Consider the following 7,488-nt stretch of genomic DNA (forward strand, 5'->3'; position numbering starts at 1 on the left):
AGGTAAATGCCGACTTAAGGACAAGAAGACTGACTCTTCTTACTGACTATGTTTTGAACCATTCCTGTGACACTAGTTATACATTCCGATGCTTCACTTCAGGTCTACTGTATCCCTTGGACCTTCTTATTGACGATGAAACACAGAAATTGCATCGGAATTAAATACATATGGCAAATTGCCGACTTAAGAACACGAAGTCTGACTCTTCTTACTGTCAATGTTTTGAACCATTCCTGTGACACTAGCTATAGATTCCGATGCCACACTGCAGGTTTATTGTATCCCTTGGACCTTCTTATTAACGATGAAACACAGAAATTGCATCGGAATTAAATACAAAAGGCACAATGCCGACTTAAGTAAAAGACGTCTGACTCTTCTTACTGCCTATGTTTAGAACCGTTACTGTGGCACTAGTTATAGAATCCGATGCTTCACTCCAGGTTTACTGTATCCCTTGGACCTTCGTATTGAAGATGAAACACAGAATTTGCATCGGAATTAAATACAAAAGGCACAATGCCGACATAAGGACAAAAAGACTGACTCTTCTTACTGACTATATTTTGAACCATTCCTGTGATACTAGTTATAGATTCCAATGCTTCACTTCAGGTTTACTGTATACCTCTGACCTTCTTATTGACGATGAAACACAGAAATTGCATGGGAATTAAATACGAAAGGCACAGTGCCAACTTAAGTACAAGAAGACTGACTCGTCTTACTGACTATGTTTTGAACAATTCCTGTGACACTAGTTATAGATTCCGATGCTTCACTTCAGGTTTACTGTATCCCTCTGACCTTCTTATTGACGATGAAACACAGAAATTGCATCGGAATTAAATACAAAAGGCACAATGCCGACTTAAGTACAAGAAGACTGACTCTTCTTACTGTCTATGCTTTGAACCATTCCTGTGACACTAGTTGTAGATTCCGATGCTTCACTTTAGGTTTACTGTATCCCTTGGACCTTCTTATTGACGATGAAACTTAGAAATTGCATCGGAATTAAATACAAAGACACAACGCCGACTTAAGTACAAGAAGACAGACTCTTCCAATTGTCTATGTTTTGAACCATTCCTGTGACACTAGTTATAGATTCCGATGCTTCACTTCAGGTTTACTGTATCCCTCTGACCGTCTTATTTACGATGAAACACAGAAATTGCATCGGAATTAAATAGAAAATACACAATGCCGACTTAAGTACTAGAAGACTGGCTCTTCCTACTGTCTATGTTTTGAACCATTCCTGTGACACTAGTTATAGACTCCAATGCTTCACATCAGGTTTACTGTATCCCTCTGACCTTCTTATTGACGATGAAACACAAAAATTGCGTCGGAATTAAATACAAAAAGCACAATGCCGAATTAAGTACATGAAGACTGACTCTTCTTACTGTCTACATTTAAACCGGTCCTGTGACACTAGTTATAGACTCAGATGCTTCACTCCAGGTATACTGTATCCCTTGGACCTTCTAATTGACGATGAAACACAGAAATTGCATCCGAATTAAATAGAAAATGCACAATGATGACTTAAGTACAAGAAGACTGACTCTTCCAATTGTCTATGTTTTGAACCATTCCTGTGACACTAGTTATAGATTCCGATGCTTCACTTCAGGTTTACTGTATCCCTCTGACCGTCGTATTTACGATGAAACACAGAAATTGCATCGGAATTAAATACAAAAGGCACAATGCCGACTTACGTACAAGAAGACTGACTCTTCTTACTGTCTATGTTTTGAACCATCCCTGTGACACTCGTTATGGATTCCGATGCTTCACTCCAGGTTTACTGTATCCCTTGGTCCTTCTTAATGACGATGAAACACAGAAATTGCATCGGAATAAATACAAAAGGCAAAATTCCGACCTAAGTACAAGAAGACTGACTCTTCTTACTGACTATGTTTAGAACCTTTCCTGTGACACTAGTTATAAATTCCGATGTCTCACTTCAGGTTTACTGTATCCCTTGACCCTTCGTATTGACGATGAAACACAGAAATTGCATCGGAATTAAATACAAAAGGCAAATGCCGACTTAAGGACAAGAAGACTGACTCTTCTTACTGACTATGTTTTGAACCATTCCTCTGACACTAGTTATACATTCCGATGCTTCACTTCAGGTTTACTGTATCCCTTGGACCTTCTTATTGACGATGAAACACTGAAATAGCATCGGAATTAAATACAAAAGGCACAATGACGACTTAAGTACAAGACGTCTGACTCTTCTTACTGTCAATGTTTTGAACCATTACTGTGATACTAGTTATAGATTCCAATGCTTCACTCCAGGTTTACTGTATCCCTTGGACCTTCTTATTGACGATGAAAGACAGAAATTGCATCGGAATTAAATACAAAAGGCACAATGCCGACATAAGGACAAGAAGTCTGACTCTTCTTACTGGCTATATTTTGAACCATTCCTGTGACACTAGTTATAGATTCCGATGCTTCTCTTCAGGTTTACTGTATACCTCTGACCCTATTGACGATGAAACACAGAAATTGCATGGGAATTAAATACGAAAGGCACAATGCCAACTTAAGTACAAGATACCGACTCTTCCTACTGACTATGTTTTGAATCATCCCTGTGACACTAGTTATAGATTCCGAGGCTTCACTTGAGGTTTACTGTATCCCATGGACCTTCTTATAGACGATGAAACACAGAAATTGCATCGGAATTAAATACAAAAGGCACAATGCCGGCTTAAGTGCAAGGAGACTGACTCTTTTTATGTCTATGTTTCGAACCATTCCTGTGACTCTAGTTACTGATTCCGATGCTTCACTTCAGGTTTTCTTTATCCCTTGGACCTTCTTATTGACGACGAAAGACAGAAATTGCATCGTAATTAAATACAAAAGGCACAATGCCGACTTAAGAACAAGAAGACTGACTCTTCTTACTGACTATGTTTTGAACCTTTCCTGTGACACTAGTTATAGATTCCGATGCTTCACTTCAGGTTTACTGTATACCTTGAACCTTCTTATTGACGATGAAACACAGAAATTGCATCGGAATTAAATAGAAGATGCAGAATGCCGACTTAAGTACAAGAAGACTGACTCTTCTTACTGACTATGTTTTGAACCATTTCTGTTACACTAGTTATACATTCCGATGCTTCACATCAGGTTTACTGTATACTTTGGACCTTCTTATTGACGATTAAACACAGAAATTGCATCGGAATTAAATACACAAGGCACAATGCCGACTTAAGTACAAGAAGGCTGACTCATCCTACTGTGTATGTTTTGAACCATTCCTGTGACACTAGTTATAGATTACGATGCTTCACTTCAGGTTTACTGTATCCCTCTGACCTTAATGCCGATGAAACACAGAAATTGCTTCGGAATTAAATACAAAAGGCACAATGCTGACTTAAGGACTAGAAGACTGACTTTACTTACTGACTATGCTTTGAACCACTCCTGTGACACTAGTTATAGATTCCGATGCTTCACTTCAGATTTACTGCTTCCCTTGGACCTTCTTATTGACGATGAAACACAGAAATTGCATCGGAATTAAATACAAAAGGCACGATGCCGACTTAAGTACAAGAAGACTGACTCTTCCTACAGTCTATGTTTTGAACCATTTCTGTGACACTAGTTATAGAGTCCGATGCTTCACTTCAGGTTTACTGAATCCCTTGGGCCCTCTTATTGACGATGAATCACAGAAATTGCAACGGAATTAAATACAAATGCACAATGCCGACTTATGTACAATAAGACTGACTCTTCTTACTGTCTATATTTTGAACCATTACAGTGACACTAGTTATCGATTCCGATGCTTCACATCAGGTTTACTGTATCCCTTGGACCTTCTTATTGACGATGACACACAGAAATTGCATCGGAATTAAATAGAAAAGGCACAATGCCGACTTAAGTAAATGACGTCTGACTCTTCTTACTGTCTATGTTTAGAACCATAACCGTGACACTAGTTATAAATTCCGATGCTTCACTCCAGGTTTACTGTATCCCTTGGTCCTACGTATTGACGATGAAACACAGAAATTGCATCGGAATTAAATACAAAAGGCACAATGCCGACATAAGGACAAGAAGACTGACTCTTCTTACTGACTATATTTTGAACCATTCCTGTGACACTAGTTATAGATTCCAATGCTTCACTTCAGGTTTACTGTATACCTCTGACCCTCTTATTGACGATGAAACACAGAAATTGCATGGGAATTAAATACGAAAGGCACAGTGCCGACTTAAGTAAAAGACGTCTGACTCTTCTTACTGTCTATGTTTAGAACCATTTCTGTGACACTAGTAATAGATTCCGATGCTTCACTCCAGGTTTACTGTATCCCTTGGTCCTACGTATTGACGATGAAACACAGACATTGCATCGGAATTAAATACAAAAGGCACAATGCCGACTTAACTACAATAAGACTGACTCTTCTTACTGTCTATATTTTGAACCATTCCAGTGACACTAGTTATAGATTCCGATGCTTCACTTCAGGTTTACTGTATCTCTTGTACCTTTTTATTGACGATGACACACAGAAATTGCATCGGAATTAAATAGAAAATTCACAATGCCGACTTAAGTAAAAGACGTCTGACTCTTCTTACTGTCTATGTTTAGAACCGTTACTGTGACACTAGTTATGGATTCCGATGCTTCACTCCAGGTTTACTGTATCCCTTGGTCCTACGTATTGACGATGAAACACAGAAATTGCATCCGAATTAAATAGAAAAAGCACAATGATGACTTAAGTACAAGAAGACTGACTATTCTTACTGACTATGTTTGGACCATTCCTGTGACACTAGTTATAGATTCCGATGCTTTACTTCAGGATTACTGTATCCCTCTGACTTTATAATTAACGATGAAACACAGAAATTGCATCGGAATTAAATACAAAAGGCACAATGCCGACTTATGTACAAGTAGACTGACTCTTCTTACTGTCCATGTTTTGAAACATCCCTGTGACACTAGTTGTAGATTCCGATGCTTCACTCCATGTTTACTGTATCCCTTGGTCCTTCTTAATGACGATGAAACACAGAAATTGCATCGGAATAAATACAAAAGGCAAAATTCCGACCTAAGTACAAGAAGACTGACTCTTCTTACTGACTATGTTGTGAACCATTCCTGTGACACTAGTTATAAATTCCGGTGCTTCACTTCAGGTTTACTGTATCCCTTGGGCCCTCTTATTGACGATGAATCACAGAAATTGCATCGGAAAAAATACAAAAGGCACAATGCAGACTTAAGTACAGTAAGACTGACTCTTCTTACTGTCTATATTTTGAGCCATTCCAGTGACACTAGTTATAGATTCCGATGCTTCACTTCAGGTATACTGTATCCCTTGGACCTTCTTATTGACGATGAAACACCGAAATTGCATCGGAATTAAATGGAAAAGGCACAATGCCGACTTAAGTAAAAGACGTCTGACTCTTCTTACTGTCTATGTTTAGAACCATTACTGTGACACTAGTTAAAGATTCCGATGCTTCACTCCAGGTTTACTGTATCCCTTGGACCTTCGTATTTACGATGAAACACAGAAATTGCATCGGAATTAAATACAAAAGGCACAATGCCGACATAAGGACAAGAAGACTGATTCTTCTTACTGACTATATTTTGAACCATTCCTGTGACACTAGTTATAGATTCCAATGCATCACTTCAGGTTTACTGTATCCCTCTGACCGTCTTATTGACGATGAAACACAGAAATTGCAGCGGAATTAAATAGAAAAGGCACAATGCCGACTTAAGTACTAGAAGACTGACACTTCATACTGTCTATGTTTTGAACCATTCCTGTGACACTAGTTATAGACTCCGATGCTTCACTTCAGGTTTACTGTATCCCTCTGACCTTCTTATTGACGATGAAACACAGAAATTGCATCGGAATTAAATACAAAAGCCACAATGCCGGATTAAGTACAAGAAGACTTACTCTTCCTACTGTCTATCTTTGAACCGGTCCTGTGACACTACTTATAGACTCCGATGCTTCACTCCAGGTTTACTGTATCCCTAAGACCTTCTTATTGACGATGAAGACACAGAAATTGCATCGGAATTAAATACAAAAGGAACAATGCCGACTTATGTAAAAGAAGTCTGACTCTTCTTACTGTCTATGATTTGAACCATTTCTGTGACACTAGTTATAGATTCCGATGCTTTACTCCAGGTGTACTGTATCCCTTGGACCTTCTTATTGACGATGAAACACAGATATTGCATCCAAATTAAATAGAAAATGCACAATGATGACCTAAGTACAAGAAGACTGACTATTCTTACTGACTATGACTTGAACCATTCCTGTGACACTAGTTATAGATTCCGCTGCTTCACTTCAGAATTACTGTATCCCTCTGACTTTCTTATTGACGATGAAACACAGAAATTGCATCGGAATTAAATACAAAAGGCACAATGCCGACTTAAGTACAAGAAGATTGACTCTTCTTACTGTCTATGTTTTGAACCATCCCTGTGACACTAGTTATAGATTCCGATGCTTCACTCCAGATTTACTGCATCCCTTGGTCCTTCTTAATGACGATGAAACACAGGAATTCCATGGGAATTAAATAAAAAAGGCAAAATTCCGACCTTAGTACAAGAAGACTGACTCTTCTTACTGACTATGTTTTGAACCATTCCTGTGAAACTAGTTATAAATTCCGATGCTTCACTTCAGGTTTACTGTATCCCTTGGACCTTCCTATTGACGATGAAACACAGAAATTGCATTGGAATTAAATACAAAAGGCACAATGCCGACTTAAGTACAAGAATACTGACTCTTCTTACAGTCTATGAAAATGAACCGTTCCTGTGACACTAGTTATAGATTCCAGTGCCTCACTCCAGGTTTACTGTTTCCCTTGGACCTTCTTATTGACCATCAAACACAGGAATTGCATCAGAATTAAATTGAAAATGCACAATGCCGACTTAAGGACAAGAAGACTGACTCTTCTTACTGACTATGCTTTGAACCATTCCTGTGACACTAGTTATAGATCCCGATGCTTCACTTCAGGTTTACTGTATACCTTGGACCTTCTTATTGACGATGAAACACAGAAATTGCATCGGAATTAAATACACAAGGCACAATGCCGGCTTAAGTACAAGAAGACTGACTCTCCCTACTGTCTATGTTTTGAACCATTCCTGTGACACTTGTTATAGATTCCGATGCTTCACTTCAGGTTTACTGTATCCCTCTGACCTTGTTGCCGATGAAACGCAGGAATTGCATCGGAATTAAATACAAAAGGCACAATGCAGACTTAAGGACAAGAAGACTGACTCTTCTTACTGACTATGTTTTGAACCATTCCTGTGACACTAGTTATAGATTCCGATGCTTCACTTCAGGTTTACTG

This window comes from Schistocerca serialis, unplaced genomic scaffold (genome assembly GCF_023864345.2).
Source record: "Schistocerca serialis cubense isolate TAMUIC-IGC-003099 unplaced genomic scaffold, iqSchSeri2.2 HiC_scaffold_867, whole genome shotgun sequence".
Taxonomy (NCBI): domain Eukaryota; kingdom Metazoa; phylum Arthropoda; class Insecta; order Orthoptera; family Acrididae; genus Schistocerca; species Schistocerca serialis.